The following is a 22,082-nucleotide window of genomic DNA, read 5'->3' as shown; positions in this document are numbered from 1 at the left end:
TCAGTCATACAAACTTACGAATTAGGAGCAAGAGTAGGCTGCTCGGCCCTTTCAACCTGCTTCAACACTCTATAAAACCATGACTAATCCAATTGTAATCTCAATGCCACATTCCCAACCTCAATGCCACATTTTTCCTGCTCCATAATTACTTTTCGCCTCTTTGCTGACAAAGAATTTATCTACTTCTGACTTAAAAATATTCAAAAACTCTGCCTCCCCCAGCATGTGAGGAAGAGAATTCCAAAGGCTTACTAGCCTCTGAGAGAAAAACATTTCTCCTCATCTCTGTCTTAAATAGGCAACCTCATGGGGGTGAATTTACTGGCTCATCCCACCGGTCAATCTGTGTGGTGAACTGATAAGATCAGGTGAGAGCTGAAAAATCAAATTCGAGCCTGGTTTCTTGCCTCCCACAATGTTACTGGCACTGAATTGAATGAATGGCCCAATTTAAATTTAATTAGTGAGTCCCGGACAGCATCGTCTGGGCTCACTTGTCCTTACCTGCATCCTGGTCAAGGTCCTCACCATAGAGGATCATGTACGGTCCCCCCCAACAGGGACCTGGCGTGATGGCCTCGAGGTGTGACCAAAGCTCATTGAAGCCCTGGGGTAACTGGGGGGGAAAGCTAGGCAGTGCCCATGGGGCAGTGCCAGCTTGGCAACCTGGTTACTGCCAGCCTGGCATCAGGCAGTGCCAAAGGAGTGGAGCCTGAAATGTGGCAAAGGGGTGGGGCCTGAAAGGGTCAGGCCATGAATGGGGAAGCACGGGTGGTTCTGAGGTCAGGGGAGTGAAGGGGGCACTCTGGGTCAGGGAGAGGTGGGCATTGGCTGGGGCGATCGGGCGGTGGCGGGGGTCCTATCTCCAAACAGCTTCCATGCAAGTACATCCCTTTTTGAATAAGGAGATCAAAACTGCGCACATTACTTTAGGTGCTTTCCCACCAATGTCCTGTATACTTGCCAGCAAGACAGCCCTGCTTTTACACTCTATTCTCCTTTCAGTAACAACTAATGATCCAATTACTTTCCTAATTGCTTGCTGTTTTTGCACGCTAATGTTTTGTGATTTGCGTATTTGTCTGCTTTTCTATTCTTCCTGCCAAAGTGGACAACATGACATTAACTTATCTGTATCCCTTTGCAGACTCTACAGGCGGGATTTTCTGGCTGCGCTCACCCCCATGACCAGAAAATCAGGTCAGCGGACCTCTACATGATCCTATCCCACCCACTACAATTCTCATGGCAGACAGGATGGGAAAATTCTGCCCTTTGTGTCCCCCTCACAAATTGTTGTCCCACCTATATTTTTATTGTTAGCAGATTTGATCACAATACATTCCATCCCTTCATTCAAATCATGAATATAAATTCTAAATTGTAATTCTTCTTTAATATTAATATTATCATCCTGATCGTTTAGGGTGTAACCTGGAGCAGTTTTATCAAGACAGCTGAAAATGATTTTATGATGGAAAAATAAGCAATTTTAATCAGAGCATTCAGTGCACCATCTATGAGTAATCTGATTTTAAATAAATAAAAATTACTTTAAAAACTACGTAGCGCTATTTTCTAATTACATTGGAGTGTGGTAATCAGCTTTTTAGTTAGTTAAGCCTAATTGTAAGGCTCGCAAATAGACACAACTAACAGAATCTCAACCAGGTGATGAATTTGACCTTAAGGTTTAACAGGTTTGTGGGCATACCTGGCTTTAAGCACGGTGTTTTTAAAAGAAGCACAAACGATTGCAGAAACTTGATTTGTGCAGGCTGTTTTTCACATTTCAAAATTCTTGACCTTTTACAGTGATTTGGCAAATTGTGGTGAATAAGAACATAGAACATAAGAACATAAGAAATAGGAGCAGGAGTAGGAAAATCTCCAAGGAAGAAAAAACTATCCCCCTGACATGCAATACCATTCATGATGTGGAGATGCCAGCGTTGGACTAGGGTAAACATAGGAAGAAGTCTCACAATACCAGGTTAAAGTCCAACAGGTTTACTTGTAGCAAACACCCCGAGCTTTTGGAGCAGGCTACTCCTTCGTCAGGTGGGGGGGGAAGTAGTGGCGTTTGCTACAAATAAACCTGTTGGACTTTAACCTGGTGTTGTGAGACTTCATACTGTATTCAACGGCATTGCCATCGCTGGATCACCCACCATCCAGATCCAGCCATGTAAATACCGTGGCTATGAGAGAAAGTTAGAGGCTGGAAATTCAGTAATGCTGCAAAATTTTGCTTTATGAAAAATTACTTTATGGATTGACTAACTGGAATCCGTTTTCTATCTACTTTCTCAGAAGACTGAGGAAATTTTGTATGTCAGCTATGACTCACCTGGCTCCTGCTCTAAGACCGCAAGAAACTACAAAAGGTTGTGAATGGAGCCTAATCCATCATACAAACCAGCCTCCTATCCATTGATGCTCTCTATACCTCCTGCTGCTTCAGCAAAGCAGACAGCATAATTAAGGACCCCACGCACCCCAGACATTCTCTCTTCCAAAACCTCACCTGCAACAATTACCTTGAAGGACTATGAATACGGGAAACTCCTACTCAGAAACAAAGCATCCAACAAATCACCTGGGAATTCAACATGGTAGAGACAAACCATTGGACCTAATGATGTGGACAATAGAATCCTGGCTGTGAAAAGAACTCTCAGACATAATCAAATCATAATGTGTTTCTGGTAAGAGTTTCCTCTATTCATACTTCAAGGTAATTGCTGAGGGTGAAGCTTTGCAGACAGGTTGACTGTACTTAATGGTGTAGGAATGTACAAGGTACAGTGATGCAAATATACAGCCATCTTTGATTGTGATCCAAGTTCGATTTGATTTGGTTTATTATTATCACATGTATTAGTATACAGTGAAAAGTATTGTTCCTTGCGCGCTATACAGACCATTCAAAGTGGGTTCCCTCTCTCTTTTCATCTAACTTGAAAGCTTTTGAACTTTGTCTGACAACTGCATAGGTGAAAAGATCGTAATCCAGCAGCTGCTGTTTCCAGGAAAAACAAATATATCTTTAAACCATCTCAATGCTGAACCCACTAGGATCATCAAGTTCTGACTGAATTCAAATAACTCACCCACCTCCAACATTTGCATATCTTTCAACTTTAATTGACTCTAAATTGCTTTATCTATCCTCCCACTCTGAAATCTGTCTGTGTCTGTGTGAACTTCGACTGCGCTTATGTGAGAAAGTGGAACAGTTTTTCTTACTTTACTTGGATCAAACTAAATAGAAATTCTATTCTTTTTGTTTTTAAAACTCATGGAAACCCGTCTGTGAGTTTTTGTAATCAGAGTACGTAAGCAGTTAAACATTCAATGAATTGGCAACTATACCCTTTCGAAAAAAGTGTGATTAAATTAGGGGTGGTAACAGGGGCAGGACAGTGGCATAGTGGTTAGCACTACTGCCTCACAGCACCAGGGACACGGGTTCGATTCCTGGCTTGGGTCACTGTCAGTGTGGAGTTTGCACATTCTCTTCACATCTGCATGGGTTTCCTCCAGGTGCTTGGGTTTCTTCCCCCAGTCCAAAGATGTGCTGGTTAGGTGGATTGGCCATGCTAAATTGCCCCTCAGTGTCAGGGGGACTAGCTAGGGTAAATGCATAGAGTTATAGGGATAGGGTCTGGTTGTGATTGTGGTCGGTGCAGCCTCCATGGGCCGAATGGCCTCCTTCTGCACTATAAGGTTATATGATTCTATAACAGGGAGGAGTCACCCTATCATTCCTCACTTGGCCATAACAGTGATGAATAACTCACCTCCTGACTCTTCAATGTCTGTCACCGCCCATAAGTCAGGAGTGTAATGGAACACTCTGGATGAGTGTCACTCCAATAGCATATAAGTAGCTTAACTCCATTCAAAGCAACCACTTGATGGGCACCCCCTACACCACTTTAAACAGTCACTCCCTCCACAGCTGACACATAGTGACAGCAATGTGTACCACCCAGAATGCAGCTTCTACCAAAACTCCTTCAATAACATCATCCAAATCTATCACCTCCACCACAAGAGGGATAAGGGCAATTAATGCATGATCCCACCACCGACAATCTCTCCTTCAAACCATGCACCATCCTAACTTGGAAAATATCTCACTGTTCCTTCAATGTCATTGGGTCAAAATCCTGAAACTCCCTTCCTAACAAACTTAGTGGGTTTGAGACCATCTTTTCAATGGAAATTAAGGATGGGGAACAAATTCTGGCCTTGCCAGCGATGCCCACATCCCAAGCATGAATAGAAAACAATACCAATGCAACTAATGTTGCCTCCGGTGGGAAAAGCGGAGGACAGCCCTCAAGCTACTGGCCAAGTTGAATATAAAAGTAGGGAGGTCTTGCTGCGGCTGTATAGGGCATTGGTGAGGCCGCAGCTGGAGTACTGTGTGCGGTTTTGGGTGCCATACTTACGCAAGGATATTTTGGCCTTGGAGGGAGTGCAGAGGAGGTTTACTAGGCTGATGCCGGAGTTGAGGGGGTTGAGCTATGAGGAGAGGCTGAATAAACTAGGCTTGTACTCGTTAGAGTTTAGAAGAATGAGGGGAGATCTCATTGAGACATATAAGATGATGAATGGGATGGATAGGATAGAGGTGGAGAGGCTCTTCCCGCTCAGAAAGGACAGTAGGACTAGGGGACACAGCCTCAAGATAAAGGGGGGGGGACGGTTTAGAACGGAGTTGAGGAGGAACTTCTTCACTCAAAGGGTGGTGAATCTCTGGAATTCTCTGCCCGTTGAAGTGGTGGAGGCTGCCTCGCTAAATATTTTTAAGACGCGGGTTGATGGGTTCCTGATAAGAGAGGGGATTAAGGGTTATGGGGAGAGGGCGGGAAAGTGGAACTGAGCCATGACAGATCAGCCATGATCTTATTGAATGGCGGGGCAGGCTCGAAGGGCTAGATGGCCTACTCCTGCTCCTATTTCTTATGTTCTTATGTTCTTATGTAAGTTTTCCCGCTGTATTTTTAATCTTTTTGAACATAAATCCTGAAGGTTGGTCATGCTGGCGGGAGGGGCTCGGAGTGAGTTCGGCCCACCAGCAATCTTAATTCCTGACAGCTCAGTGCCCTGATCTGAAAAAAAAGATAAAGAAAGGAACACTTGTGGACTCTTTAAGAACCACACATCCCATGAACACAGAACCCTCTGCCCACTCGCCTCCCCCTCCCACCTCCCACCACCTCTCTCCCCCCAGCCCCACCCGCATCCTGAAACTCCCAAATAGAAGCCAACCCTAGCAGTGCCCTGACATTGCCCCTGTGCCTAGGGCACCAATCAGAACCACTGCCTGAGTGTGACCCTCTCCCCAATGGGGGTTGTACTACCTACCTGTGCACACCCAGCGGGTTCCATTCACCTGTTCCCTATTTGTCAAAACCTTTTGTAACCCCACCAACATGGCTTCACACCGGTGAAGGGGTCGGGAGGGGAATCCTTTCCATGGGGGCAAGGCCCACTAAGTGTTTTTAAATAAGGCTCTATTATTGCATGGTAGGAAACAGGTTACATTATTGGTGGAGGCGGGGGTGATTGAGTGAGGAAATCCTACCCGTGTGAAAGCCATTTTGGAACTCCCCCACAATCCTTCACTGCCATTGCAATTCTACCCACTGAAAACAGGGATGGGAAATCCCCCCCCCCAACCAAATAAAAATCCATACCTTTCTTATCGATTTGTCCCAATTATAATTTATGCTACCTAGCCTGCATTTTCATTCATTATATAGATAGGATGTTGTGCATTATTATTAAATATTGTATTTTTTCTTCAATAAACTCATTATGTAAGTTTGTATTCTGGCCAATAAGAAAGGATAAATGAGTTGTTTTTGTGTTTCTAAGGTCTGTGATCCATGCATGGCAGTGTGTGTGTGTGGTCAGGTCAATTACATTTCCTAAAGGACTGACATAGATGTTATCGCATGTTGTCACAAGCCTTACCTTTTTTATAAATTGCTACACTCTACAACTTTATTGATTTAACATTTATAACGCCATTCTCTGCCAGATCCATTCATAAATCAAAATTTTCCTATTACGCTTGCTGACCACTGCCATGTCTGACCTGGAGTTTAATGTTCTTGTTTTGAATCGCTCCCTATGTAATTCAGCAGGGATTACTTTTAACGATATTTTGAGAAGCAGAAAGCTATTCTCCCACATCTAATCTCTCCTGATCATTTAGTACGGGGGCACAGCTGAGAGAATCATTGCACTGTAACTTACATTTATAAAGCTACTTTAAGCTAGAAAAAAAATGGCCTCGGGGGCTTCAGAATAAAATGGATGATAAGACAAAGGAGGACCTGTTAGGAGGCGTGACAAATAAAGCTATAGGTTTTAAAGGAAGGCCATAAAAGGTGAAGAGGGGAGTCGAGAGATCTCGAGGGAAAACTTGATGGCAGAACACAAATGGTTAGGCAGAGAAAAGAGGGGATGCATTAGGGAGCAGAGTCATTGGAACAAAGAGCATGAGAATATTGCACTGAAGGAGCGGCAAGGTTTTGGAGTAGCTGAATTTTTGGAGACTACGCAACAATTGCCAGGCAGGGATGTTCCCTTCCCATCGTGGGGGGCACTTCAGCATTCAAAGACATTCAATCTCCAATCTTCGGGTAAACATTCTTCAAGGCAGATTTCAAGAGATACGACAACACAGAATCGCCAAACAGAAACTGATTGCCAAGTTCCGTAAGCAGGAGGACAGCCTCAAGCGAGCTCTTAGGTTCATGTCACACTACTTGTAACCCCCACCACACTGCCTGGGTTTGCAAAATCCTATTAACTGTCCCGGCTTGAGACAATTCACAACTCTTTAACCTATGATTATCCCTCTCTCCATGCACACTGTACCTGTAATGATTTGATTATCTGTAAAGACTCACTCACATTCCAACCATTCTTCACATTCCAATCTGTAATTATCTTGCAAGCGTGTCTTTGCCTATATACGCCATGTTTGTGAATCTACCTCCAATCACCTGATGAAGGAGCAGTGCTCCAAAAGCTCCAAAAAAACCTGTTGGAATTTAACCTGATGTTGTGAGATTTTTTATTGTGCCCACCCCAGTCCAAAGCTGGCATCTCCACCTCATGACTGAATTTAAGGGAGTGAGAGGGTGAAAACCCAGTCAGCAGAACGTTCAAATAACGGGGTCAGGGGATGACAAAAGCAAAGGATTTTAACAACATACGTGTTTTTTTATTGCTTCGGGGATGTGGGCATCAATGATTAGGCCAGCATTTATTGCCCATCCCTAACTGCCCTTGTCCTGAGTGTATTTCAGAGGGCATTTAAGAGTCATCCACATTGCTGTGGATCTGGAGTCACATTTAGGCTGGGCCAGGTAAGAATGGCAGATTTCTTTCCCTGAAGGATATTAATGAGCCAATGGGCTTTTAGAATGGTTTCATGGTCATCATTAGATTCTAATTCCAGACTTTTTTTATTGAATCCAAATTTCATCATCTGCCATGGTGGGATTCAAACCTGGGTCCCCAGAGCATTACCCTGGGTCGCTGGCCACTGCGCAACTCGGTAAACTGAGGTTGGAGCAATGGAATATGATCTTATCAAGCTGGAAATTGACAACCTTTGTAAACTTTGATGGAAATGGAGTTAGAAACCCAGCACAAAGTTAAATACAACATCAAGGTTACAATTGATCAACCCTGAGCTAGTGGCCTGTGTGGAACTATATGCAGTTTTGGGAGGGGAAGGGGATGAAGGGGGTGTGTGTGGTCCTGAAGACAATGACTTCAATCTCTTCAGTACCACAATGAAGGAAATTGTTACTCATTGAATCCTGGGAATATCAAAAGGAGCCTAGCAACAAAAGATTGAGGGCAATGACAGAATCAAAGACCTGGGTGAATAGTCTATTGTTATTTGGGCAGCATGGTAATACAGTGGCCAGCACTGCTGACTCAATGCCAGGGGCCTGGGTTCAATTCCCAGTTTGGGTCACTGTCTGTGTGGAGTCTGCATGTGTTCTCCTGGTGTCTGGATGGATTTCCTTTGGATGCTCCAGTTTCCTCTCACACTCCAAAGATGTGCAGGCTAGGTGGATTGGCCACACTAAATTGACCCGTTTTGAGAGGTTACTTGCCCAAGTAGCAGGGTAATGTGTGGGGTTACGGGGATAAGGTGGGATTGTTGTCAGTGCAGTGCTCGATGGGCCGAATGGCCTACTTCTGTACTGTAGGAATCCTATGATTCTTTTTGGTGCCAGTTATGGGCCACTTCTCATGCAAATGTAGAGAACTGAAAAACAAAATTCTCTCAAAATTATAAGGAAAATTTTACAGAAATATGAAGTAAAAAATGTAATGTTTAATTAATATGGCAGGAATACCTGAAAAATTGGGCTGGATTTAATATTAACACTGCAGATGTGACCCAGAAGTTGGAAAACCAGTGGGAAATTCCCATTATGTCCATAAGTAAGGCCCTACAAACTGAGGTGTTTCCCTAGTCACTAAGAATGTTGGCTATCGATCAGTGTGGGCCTCTCTGCAGAAATCCAGCCTGTCAAGAACTGCTGGCCCAAGAGAGACCGGGAGGTCAACTGGCTCATTAATAACCTAATTGGCATCCTGCAAGTTTCCCACATGGTCCATTCCTACCTCTGACTTAATGGCGGAAGGTTTTCCTGCTTCCAGGTGCTGTCATGCCACCTCTTCCACAATTAAGTGGACCCACCCGCCATTCTTCCCTCCGCAACCGACCCGGATTAAATATTGTCCATCACTTCATGATGTCATGACAGGTAAATGAGGCAAAATTTAGCAAGAAGAAAGGAAGGTAACAAAGGCAAAGTTTAAGATGCAGATTTTCCCACAGGATCCAAAATTGGCATGTTGAAACACACGGGAAAGGAAAGAGGTGGAAACTGTTCCTCTAACTACCCTATCTGAATATTGATTGATTAGCATACGTGTGGGAATACAGTGAAAAGCATTGTTTCTCGTACTATATAAGTTAAACATACCTTACATAGAGTACACAGGGGAGAAGGAAAGAAGAGGGTGCAGAATATAGTGTTGCAGTTACAAATAGGGTGAAGAGAAAGATCAGCTTAGTATATGATATGTCCATTCAAAAGTCTGATGGCAGCAGGGAAGAAGCTGTTTCTGAGTCGGTTGGGGTGTGTTTTCAGATTTTTATATCTTTTCCCTGACGGAAGAAGGTGGAAGAAAGTATGTTTAGGTTGTGTGGGCTGTTTGATTCTGCTGACTGTTTTTCTGAGATAGTGGGAAGTGTAGTCGAAGGCATGAAGTGGAGACAGCTTCTCGAGGCTGGAGACTGTAAAGTGTAGATGGGAGTGTAAACGGGATGCCCGCAGGCACCTCCTGTACATCATACCTCAGGCCTCTCAATTTCTTTGCCACAACTCATGCGCCACTGGGAAATCAGCTTGGGTAAGTTGGCCCGCGACATTAAACACGTTATATAAACCCATTTCCAAAAAATAGTTGCGATTCTATGAATATCTGTCTAACTCAGTGATGGGCTACCTAGGCTAGTGAGTGGGCCGTATGAGTGACCCTCCTTCATCACAGTGGGCCACAAGATTGAAACTAGCCTTGTTCATTAACCATGATCCCATGAATAAGATTAAATACATTTCATACAGATGGACTATTTCAGAACGAGTTAAAGAAAATGCTTTATCATGCATATATTAAAAGAATTATCATCAACTTCAAATGGTAACAACAAAATAAATATATGCTGGGGGAGCACATGGCTCTCATAGTCAATATTGTGAGCAATCAGCATGCACCTCACTTCACTTGCCCTCGCTTCATGTGCATATCGCTTCAGTCATACCAATAGGAAGAAAACTTTGAGAAGGGAAACCAGTGGAACGTGGCAACCCCGCAAGTGGACAACATTCAACAAACTGTCTCATGGGCTGCACTCAGAACACAAATCGGGCTGCATGGGGCCCACCACTGGCCTAACGCCTTTCTCATGAGATTTTCAGCTGTGTCCCACTTCCACATTCAAACACTTCCCTTCCCTTGAGTCAGCGTAGCCACTAACCACGAGCAGCACTCATACGCAATTTCACTTTTCTTTATAAGTTAATGTTGCTTATTCTGAACAATTGTAAGGGAGCCTATTAATGGAGGCAATAATCATTTTCTCTCTTTATATTGCAAAAGTCACCTTCCCTTATGTTATTAATTAAAACTAAAACTCCACAGAGAAGAAAGCTTCACTATATTACAGTTCTTTCTGTAATTTCTGTTTAATGGTTTTCAATGCCTCTACAATGGATTGCCAAAATAGTGCCTGATTATAATACTAAAGCATATTAATTATTCCTAATGAAGTTCAGAATATATAAAGAAAAGAAAAATTGGATGGGTTCAGTTAAATAAAAGTTTGAAGAGAACAAACACCACATGAAGGTAACTGCTTTCCTCACTAAAGCTATTTTAATTACATCAGATATTTGTAGTCGGGGAATGGTTTCATTAGCTAATCTAATCTCTTAGCCTTTTTAAGGGGTTTAAATGGACTCTGGTGGCTTGTTGGGTAAAAAAAATACATGCTTTGCTCTGTCATCTTTATTTGATGTCACTTTGCAAAATTAAAGGGTCAATGAAATGACCTTGGGCACACGTGTGCTGCTGCACATCTGCTGCTGGCGGCATTATCTGTTCCGGGGGGGTGCTGCTAAACAACTGATGTGCAGACTTTGCCAGAGGCATCCCAGGCAAACATTTGCAACATAGATACTCAGATAAAAGCAGCTGTTATGGTATTCTGTTGAGCTGAACTAAACTGTCCAATCCCCTGTAACATTATTAACTGGACACCTGACACTAAATCTTTAGGACTCCTTTTCCGTGTGGGCGGCACGGTGGCACAGTGGTTAGCACTGCTGCCTCACAGTGCCAAGGACTTCAGTTCAATTCCCACCTTGGGTCACTGTCTGTGCAAAGTCTGCATGTTCTCCCCAGAGTGGGGCGACTAGGGTTTTTCACAGTAACTTCATTGCAGTGTTAATGTAAGCCTACTTGTGACACTAATAAATAAACTTTAAACTTTAAACAGAAAAGGTTGCTGCTCATTGAATACACAGCTGGGCTACAAGGATAAGAAATAAATTGTGCTTGTGATTGCCCACAAACTGGCAGTCTTCATCATCCTTTAGAGGTCCACAATACTGTTGCTATTTAAAGGACTATGAAGGTGACAGCAATGCTACTAGGGGACTAATAAACACATCAATGCTGATCATAGTGCTGTGACTTCTTAAAATCTATCTCTTTGACCCCTTCCCTAATATCTCATGTGGCTCAGTATTAACTTCAGTTTGATGATGCTGTGATATATAAATTTGAACTACAGGAGAAACTCAAGACCAATATTCCAGGACTGTATTGTACTGTATTGATGATTGTTGCGGACTGGTTTTTGCAATGTAACTTGAGTTTCCAAGGGTCATAATCATGTGTCAAACTGGAGAAGAATGACAGGAACAGCCAGAGGCAGAAGATGGTTCCAATCACAAAACAGAAAATTTGGCCATACTTACACTTCAGTTAAAAATGTCAGGCAGGTTATTATAGGCCATTGTTATAATTACATGGTGTGAAGGACTCCAGCATTGTGCAAATATCAGAGGAAGAGACAGTCCTGGACTTGGGAGAATGATATAAATCTGAGTGGACAGAATTATGCTGTGGCTTAGATATGAGTTAGCTTTGAAGCTACAGGTTAAATCCAGACCAGATATATCTGCCAAGACAAGCCACACTGGATGATCAAGAGGGGCTCAACTGGAGTTGAAGCCAGCAATTCCCTCCTTCGAAAGTGAAACAGGTTCAGCCCCAGTGACTGGAGACTCACATTGATACTTCTGACTATTGGAACAAATGGTGCAGGGTATCGCAGGTGAATCCCCAAACCAGTGAAGGCATCCAAATTGCATGGATCAGTTTTGACCCTCAGACATTAGTGAGGTCAGTAGAGGAATGGCAAGGTGGGACACACCTTGGCACACAGCCCAAGGTGCGCTGCCCCGCGGGGCTTCAGGGCACTTAAAACATAAAGAATGATTCCACATCCCAAGTGGAGGACACTGCCCATATGGAATGTCTCTCAGAGGGTAGAGAGCGACATACATTCTTGGTCTGCAAACAGACAACAGTGAAGACTTTTGGATGAATGACAGGTATGTCTTCAATACCTGCTTTCTAACAACACCACATTAACAAGGCGTTAGCCAGGTGTTAGTGCTAAGCATACCACGAGACAAGAAAACCAGCAAATACTAACTTAAAGATGTCAGGGTGGCCCATTGCTCTGCACCTTTAATTGCATGCACAGCCAACATGGCAAGCAAATACATTGTTCTCATCCTGTATTCCTGAAGAGGAATGAAGCCCCAAACCCAGGGGAAACGTGCATAAAAGAGAGTTCACTTGTCTTGATAATTCTGCAGAGACCGGAGAACCTCTACATTTGAACTCAGATTCATGAGATGTGTTAGACTTAGAATCAAACAATGCAGAAGAGACCCTTTGACCCACCGAGTCCACGCTGACACATTAGAAATACCTGAACACCCATTGAATCCCATCTACTTGACCCATAGCCCTGAATGTTATGATGTGATAAGTGCCCATCGAGGCACTTTTTTAAGAGTGTGAGGCAACCCACCTCTTCCACCCTCCCAGGTAGTGCATTTTCTCTGCCCATTGAAGCAGTGGAAGCTACCTCGTTAAATGTGTTTAAGTCACAGATAAATAGATTTTTGACCAATAAGGGAATTAAGGGTTATGGGGAGCAGGCGGGTAAGTGGAACCGAACCACTATCAGATCAGCCATGATCTTATTGAATGGCAGAACAGGCTCGAGGGGCTAGATGGCCGACTCCTGCTCCGATTTCTTATGTTCTTATTCCAGATCATCACCACTCCCCGGGTAAAAAAGATTTTCCTCACATCCCCCCTAAATCTCCTGCCCCTCACCTTGAAACTATGTCCCCTCATGACTGACCCTTCAGTTAAGGGAACAGCTGCTCCTTATCCATCCTGTCCTCGTCTCTCATAATCTTGTACACCTCAATCAGATTGCCCCTCAGTCTTCTCTGCTCGGAACCCAAGCCTACCCAACCTCTCTTCATAAACTAATTGGTCCATTCCAGGCAGCATCTTGGTGAAATGCCTCTGCACCCTCTCCAGTGCAATCACATCCTTCCTATAATGTGGCAACCAGAACTGCACACAGTACTCTAGCAGTACTCTAGATGCTCTCCTTCAGAATTTTCTCTAATAGTTTCCCTACCACTGACGTGAAACTCACTGGTCTGTAATTTCCTGATTTATGTCTACATCCCTTCTTAAATAGTGGTACCACATTAACTATTCTCCAGTCGTCTGGTACATACCCCTAGACAAATTGAAAATTTGGGTCAGAGCCCCTGCAATCTCCCCCCTTGCCTCCCACAGCAGCCAAAGGCACAATTCACCTGCACCTGGATATTTATTCACTTATAAGGCTGCCAGCACCTCCAATATCTTGTCCTTCCCTATGCCAATTTGTTAAAGAACTCACAGTCTCTCTGCCTGAATTCCATACCTTTGTTGGCATTCTCTTGGGTGAAGGCAGACGTGAAATATTCATTCAACACTTTACTAATGTCCTCTGACTCTACCCACAGATTGCCCCCTTGGCCCCACTGAGTCCCACTCTTTCCCTGGTTATCCCCTTTCCATTAACATACTTATAGAATATCTTGAGATTTTCCCTATTTTTATCAGCCAGAGCATTCTCACATCCCCTCTTTGCTTTCCTAATTGCTTTCTTAAATTCCACCCTGGACTCTCTTTACTTCACTATCCGCTGATTTGCTCCCCTTGTACTTGTTAAAAGCCTTTCTCTTCCCTCTCATTGTATCCTGAATATCTCTGATCATCAATGGTTCTCTGGGCTCAGTTGACCTTCTATGCCATTGCTTCCAGGCAACTTGCATCTGCAGAGGAGAACAGGTCCTCTGCCCCAAGATGAGCAACTGTTCTTTGCTGTACCTATCTCCAGGGCTCAATCACTAAATGGGTCAGCTTAACCCACATTGTTCCCTCAGGCCTACCCTAAATTAATAAATCCTAACTCTGACTAACAAAATCAGGCAGCTTTAAAATGTGCCATTCATGAAGTTAGCTTTGCATTTGCTGTTTGTTTCATCCTGAGAAAAACTGGTACGTCCACATTTTTTAAAATTAAATGATAAATTGCTTTTAAACATCATCCGTAAACTTCATTTTGGAAATGCCTTTTCTCCCCCACACTTTGTCCAAATTGTTCACTCATTTGCATTTGTTAATGTTCTTTGTTACACCTGAAAGTGCCCGTGTGCTGTCTGCAAAAGGTTTGCACCATTTTTTGCTAAACAGCATAAAAATGCAAGAAATGAATCAGAGGAATGTTCAAGTATCAGACTGTTATCACAGGAATGGAGAGGGTGGAGGGGGTGTGGGGGGGGGGGGGGGGGGGGGAGGAGAGGAACAAGTCATTTGCTGACATTGTGCTTCTGGCCTGTAGGTTTGCCCAGCTGAAGCGATCAGACATTCATGTATGCACTGTGATGGGAATATAATGTGCAGTGCATGCCCAAGTATGGCCACCACCTGGCAGTGCAGGCTCATTAAGTTTCAGCTGAACCTTCATCTTTACTGTCTGTTGTATCATTCCTTTTTAATTGCAGCCCAGAAGTCACAACACAGAGAAAAGACAAAGACAACTGGTTAGATTTCAGCTAATGGGCAGCCATCTGTCAAAGTACATGTGCTGGCCACTAGACATTATCCGTGCCTTGTTAAGCAAGCATGTGGGGAGCTACGTGTCCCGAATGGGCTTTAAGGGAACGTAAGTTTGCGGATCAGGTTTGTAGGTTTAGGGTAGGGGTTGTGATCGTGGGGCGAAAGAGGCCAAGGCAGCAGCAGCTCCCATCGCTGTTGCAGACCCCCCTCTTCCTGACCGCACAACAATAATTTCATTGGCTTAACATTTAGGTTCTGAGACTTTTAGGGACTCAGATTTTATATCGCCAAGCTTCATTGTTGATAGCCATTGCTCAGTTTGCAGTCAGAATTTTATAGAGGTAGCTTGTCAAGCGATGCAGTGTGCATAATTTAATGAGTCCTGCCTATTTCAAGCAGATATTTCAGCTGCCCCAAATGACGTAAGAGAAATGGAAGCTGAACCGCTATTTCTACATCTTTTTAATTTTTTCATGCAATCTTTCATTGGCAAAGTCAGCATTTATTGCCCATCCCAAAATGCTCTTGAGGAGATGATGCTGAGCTATCTTCTTCAGCTGCAGTAGTTCATCCAATATAGGTGCGCCACAGTTCTGTTAGGGAGCGAGTTCAAGGATTTTGATCCAGTGACAATGAATGAAAAGCTATAGTTTTCCGAGTCAGGATGCTGTGCGACTGGTGATGGTGTGAGGGGTTGTGGGGAGGCCGGGGGCGGGGAAGGTGGTGATGCACAGGGTGTGGTTGCAATTTGAAGGTCATAGTATTCTCCAGTATCCACTGTCCTTATCCTTCTATGTGGAAGAGATTGTGCATTTGGAAGGTGCTGCCAGAAAAGCCTTGGTGAGTTGTTGCAGTGCACCTTGTGGATGGTAGTCACTGATTCACTGTGAGTTGGTGATAGAGGTAATGAAGGATTAAGGTGGTGGAAGAAGAGGGTTCCAATCAAGTGATTACTTTGTCCAGGGTGGTTGTTGAGCTTCTTAAGTCCCATTGAAGCTGTACTCATCCAGGCAAGTTGAAAGTATTTTATCATACTCTTTATTAGAGTCATAAAGGTCAGAGAGGTTCACAGCGTGAAAACAAGGCCTTTGCCCAACTTGTTCACGCTGCCCAGTTTCTACCACCAAGCTAGTCCCAATTACCTGTATCCCTCTATACCCATTTTACCCATGTAACAATCTGAATGCTTTTTAAAAGACAAAATTGGACCCACCTCTACTACTGCCTCTGACGTCTTGTTCCAGAAACTCACCACCCTCTGAGTGAAAAAATTGCCCTTTTGTATCTCTCCCCTCTTGCCTTAAACCTATGCCATCTAGTTTTAGAATCCCCTACCTAACTGTGTCTTGTTGATGAAGAACAGATTTAGAAGAGTCGGGAAACAAATTCTCAGGCTTTGCCCTTCATTTACACTCCTGCCCAGGAGGAGGAGTTTAAATCTCCTCAGTTATGTTATTTACTTTGACACGGGCAACGAATAATGCAAAGGGATATTAGCCTAGGTAAATGTGAAGAAATGTAATCCCTGAAGAAATTTACCACAAAGCATAAAAGTGATAACAAGACTTGCAAAAATATAAAGTGGATTTCAAAGTATTCCTTAAAAGTTAAAGAATTCAAAGTATGAAGAGCAACTAAAGGTTTCAAGAAGGCCACCTTTGTGTGAGTACAGAGGTGCAACACAAATTCCTCTGCTCTCCAGCAATCAACCCCAACACATCGACGTATGAATCACTCTGGCACCGTTGTTAGAAATAATTGCTTTTCCTCACCTTTTGGCTGCTGACATTATTCACACATGTACCCCTGCCTCCAATTTTAATGCAAAATCATTATTTTGCTAAATTGTGTATAAGGTAATGATAACTCATCATAATGTAATAAATGAGACAGGCAAATAAAGGTCTTGAACTCAACCTTGTTTACAAATGTACATTGTTTCTCTTATTTTAAAACACTAGATCATAGAGTGGGACAATTTAGTCATAAGTTTAATTATAGGTGAAGTTTTTTTTTACTTCAGTCACAAAATTTGCTCATAATCAAGGAGGTGACTACTATAATCTAAATACTTCGACTTGCTTTGGCAGATATAGCTTAATTTTTAAGCAGAAAATAATTTGGACAAATATATTTGGATCTTCCAATTTTACAGGGTAATTGCTTGATTTTTTTTATCCATTCATGGGGTGTGGGCGTTGATCACAAGGCAAGCATTTATTACACATCCCTAATTGTCCTGGAGAAGGTGGTGATGAACTGTCTTGAACCACCGCAGTTTATGTGCGGTTCAGGTACACAGTGCTGTGTTTTGATCGGGTGAGGAGGTGGGGAAATGATTTCCTCATTCCTCCTTTGACCGTATTAGATCTTGTTTGTCTTCTTCTTTAAAAAATTAGAAAGGATGTGCCATGTCAATTCTGTAAGTATTCCATTCTTTATGTATCAAGGCTGTGGATATTTATTTGGACCAAGTTTCTTAGGTTAAACAAAGAATGAGTTAAACTTATTGAAGAAATTTCTGAAAAAAAAATTCCTATGGTCATATACATTTATCTGGGCCCATGCGCACACAAGATACAGATATTGCTGATTAATAGGCTAAGGGTATAAGAATTTTACAATACAGGAAAGCAAAATGGAGCATGTGATGCTCACACCTAACCACCCTTTCATGCAATAGCCATGGAAAGCATAAGATGCTGTGATTGAGAGATCTCTGAGGAAGGAACGTCGCAGTATAAGGATTAGACAAACATTCATATCTCATTGTGATGACACTGGCAAGCCAGTTGGTACCAGATTGGGAAGAGAGGTTATACCAGCAATGTCTATCAAAGTGAGTGTTGCTACCTTAAATGCTATGATGTGGGTGGGAGGGCAGCGTGACCTGACTGACAGACGTCAGCTTATCTGCTTTTCACCAGAGTACATCAGATTGGATCATTTCTGCCGGCAGACCCTCTTGGGCCACATTTGGGAGCTTGGAGCAGAATAAGTAAACCGATGAACTGCACACTGGGACTATGACTGGAAAGCCAAGCTAGAAACAAAATAAACCTTGACAAAGGATCTGTAAAAGTCCTACTACACTTACTTTCAAAGAATATGGGACTTTCAAGTGCTCATTCTGCCCAAGATCTTGGTTAATTGTCCCTCTCGGCTTCACAGGCATGCAACCATGCAGCAATCAGGAATACACCCACAAGGAGAAAAGAACACCAGCAGCATTGCCTTTCAGATGCATGTATGCAGTCACATGGAAATCTTAAAGGGACCATGCAGCGCAATAATTGGGCTGTGCACAGCTCAAGAAAATGAGTTAGGCCGTTGGTGTCAAATCCTCCCTGATTTGACTTGCATGCTAGAGACTCGGATTCTAGAATGTCCTTGTACCTGAAAATGAAATGGCCTCATCACCACCCTTATTATATATGTTGGAGCATGGGCCCTTTAAGGGAATGGGTCAAATGGCCTCCGGTGTGGGGTGAGCTGCTGCACCCGCCTTGAGTGGGCAGTCAATGTTTGGAGTGTAGAGCGAGTAGACTGGATAAAGATCGGTGTTCCCTGACGCCTGGCTGTGCAGCAGTTCTTGAAGAGACACCTCAGTACTCAGAGATCTAACAACCCGCTTCTGCACGTTAATACAACTCCAGTGTGCTTCAAGTGGGAACTTCAGACACATCCCCTCACCCATCGCTGAACTTGAATGACTCCTTGAACAGGCCAGAACCTTGTGGATATGATTACTGTTGGACTTCTGTTCCCTCTAGCATCCCAAATCAGAGTGATGTAACAAAATAAAACTTGTCTGGATGTGTTAATACAAAACGCATTATTTCAAATGAAACAAAAAAGTTTGCTCTCAAGTTCTATTCCTTTTTTCTTTCCCTTCTTTTCGGCTCATCGCCTCCAAATTTTGTTTCCCCTTCTCATGCGTCCCTCTCTCTACCTGCATCCTTTACGGTCTCCAGTCACTTCTCCCTTTAAGCAGTGTGTCCACATCCCTCCTCCTGCCCTCTCACCCACTGAGGCTCTTTGCCTTCCTGCTTCTCCTATCAGCTTGAATCTGGAAATGCCTTCAGGAAGTTGGAATATCCAATGGGCGTCCCCTGACTAATGCTCCAACCGGACATCAAGTGAGATGGGGCCACATTGGGAAAAGGAATATAAAAAAGGCATAAGGCAAGACTCAAAAGCAAAATGAGGCACAGAAAATTGGAGCAAAGGAGAGGCAAGGCCACAAACAATGGAACAAATCATGCTGAGTATAAGGAAAATGATTAAAAGCCAAACATTATTACAAACGAACAATCAACACTTTTATGGTCAGCTAATCCTTAATGCATTTTGGAAAAACTGTAATGAAATAAAGATCCGAACAAACCTGCTGTTGAAAAAAATCTTCCGAACACCATCTGCTGTAAAAATGTTCAGGTTTCCACTCCATTAGTCAATAACAAGCAAATTGTAAGCAGACACACATCAACGACCTGCATTTTTCCCCCGGTAACCTAACAATCAGACAGAGAACTTAAGGGTGAAGAGCAGACTCAGCAGAACGGGTATACTGAGCATTCCTGAGATTTAATCAGGCTGTACAAGCCTAAATATCTATATAACAGGTGACATTTGGAAAAGTGTTAACAAGCAAGCATCTCTGGCTTCCAGCTAGATATTAGAAAAATATAATTACATGGCAAATTGCAGGTCAATGCAATTTCAAAAGACATCCCACTCCAACAACACACAAATGCATAAAGTAATTATCCTTTGCAAATTGCGTATTATTGATTTAAGAAATATGGCATCCATTTTTATTGAGGGCAATTGTTGACAGATAAATTTCTTCCTTCAAAACAAACTTCTTCTTGAATCCCTACGCAGATCAATTGCTTCTATCTTTCTATCTATCTCAATTTGTCTGTTTCAATTATTTAAAGGCCACTATACAATCAACATGGAATGAGATTGTCATTAAGAACCTTCTTTTTCAATACCATGTTCTGTCAACCTATAATAGAAGATGTTCTACTTAATGTAATTGTTGGCGGGTGATTTTGGGAGAAGAGGTTTGTTTTGAAAGAAAAAAAATTATCTGTCAACGATTGCCCTCAATAAAAATGAATACAATATTTCTTAAATCAATAATACTCAATTTGCAAAGGATAATTACTTTATGCATTTGTGTGTTGTTGGAGTGGACGTCTTTTGGAATTGTTTTGACCTGCAATTTGCTAAGTAATTATATTTTTCTTACATCTAACTGGAAGCCAAACATGCTTGGATGGGATTTTCCACCGCACTCACCCCAAGATTGGAAACTCCTGTCCAAGGACTTTGGCCCGCCAAATTTTCCATCCTGCCTGCTATGGTTCTTGTGGCACGCGGGACAGGGAATTCCTGCCCACTGTTTCCATCAGGGTTCTGAAGGGCTAAATGCTCAGTCTTGTGCGTTATATGATATATAGTAATGATTTGGACATAAATGTGGGGGGCTAAATCAAGAAGTTAATAGGTGATACAAAACTTGGCCACATGGTTGATAATGAGGGAGGAAGTTGTCGTCAGGAGCAAGATATCAATGGACTAGTCAGGTTGGCAGAAAAGTGGTAAATGAAACTCAACCCAGAGAAATGTGAGGTGTTGCATTTGTAGGAGTCAAATGAGGCAAATTAATACAAAATAAATGGAAGGATACTGAGAGGTTTTGAGGAATAAGGGACCTTAGAGCGAATGTCCACAGACCCTGAAGATAGTCGGACAGGTCAATAAGGTGGTTAAGAAGGCATAGGATCATAGGATCCCTGCAGTGCTGAAGGAGGCTATTCGGCCCATGGAACCTGCACCAACAACAATCCCACCCAGGCCCTACCCCTATAACATATTTACCCTGCTAATCCGCCTGACACTAAAGAGCAATTTAGCATGGCCAATCCCCCTAACCTGCACATCTTTGGACTGTGGGTGGAAATCGGAGCACCCAGAGGAAACCATGCAGACACAGGGAGAACATGCAGACTACATACAGTCACCCAAATTCGAAATTGAACCCGGGTCCCTGGCACTGTGAGGCTATAGTGCTAACCGCTGTGCCACCATGCCATAAATAGAATACTTTCCTTTATTAGGCGAGGAGTAAAATAGAGGGGCAGGGAAGTTATGCTGGAGCTGAAGCTTTATAAAAAAACTAGTTATGCCACAACCTGAGTACTGCATGCAGTTCTGGTCAGCTCAGAAAGGATGAAATAGTGTGAAAGAGGTTTACAGGAGATTTACAAGGATGTTGCCAGGATTGGGAAATTGCAGTTATGACGAAAAATTGTTTCCCTTGGAACTGAGGAGGCTGAAGGAGATTTGATCAAAGACAATAATGTTGTCCGGGGCCTGAATAGAGTGGACCCAGAAAGATTTGTGACTAGATATAGATTTAAAATGATTGGTATAAGGATTAGAGGGGAGATGAGAAAAAATCCTCACATAGAGGATTCGAAGCAGCTCAAAGAGGGTCTAGGAGACTAATCCCCTCCAAGCCACTCACCATCCTGACTTGGAATTGTATCGCCATTTCTTCATCGCATTCCACCCTTAATCGCTTTGTGGATCAACCCATAGAACATGGACAGCAGCAATTCAAGAAGGCAGCTCACCACCATCTTCTCAAGGGCAAAAAGGGATGGGCAATAAAAGCGACACCCATGTCCTACAAGGAACAGGTGGGTTGTCTTACAAAGAAAGGTTGGACAGGCTAGTCTTGTATCCACTGGAGTTTAGAAGAGTAAAAGGTGACATTATTGAAACCTTTCAGATCCTTAAGGGTCTTGATATGGCGGATGTGGAGAGGATGTTTTCTCTTGTGGGAGAATCTAGAACTAGGTATGGCTATTTAAAAATAAGGAGTCGCCCATTTAAGACAGAGCTGAGGAAAATTTGTCTCTCTCAAAGCGCAGTGAACTCTATTCCTCAAAAGGTAGCGAAGCAGGATCTTTGAGTATATTTAAGGCAAAGATTCTTGATAAACAAAGAGGTGAAACACGATCATGATAGGCAGGGGGCTACCATCAGAGCAGATATGATCCTATTAAATAGCACCACAGACTTGAAGGGCTGAATGGCCTATTCCTGCTCCTGATTCATATATTGATAGGGGTCTGGAGCTCACTGCCTGAAGGGATAGTAGAAACAGAAAACTTCAACTTATTTAAAAGATGTCTTGTTATGCACCTTAAGACCTGCAACCTTTAAGA

This window comes from Carcharhinus amblyrhynchos, chromosome 19, assembly GCF_965287045.1.
Source record: "Carcharhinus amblyrhynchos chromosome 19, sCarAmb.v2.hapA, whole genome shotgun sequence".
Lineage (NCBI taxonomy): Eukaryota > Metazoa > Chordata > Chondrichthyes > Carcharhiniformes > Carcharhinidae > Carcharhinus > Carcharhinus amblyrhynchos.
Note: the sequence above shows the minus strand (reverse complement) of the source record.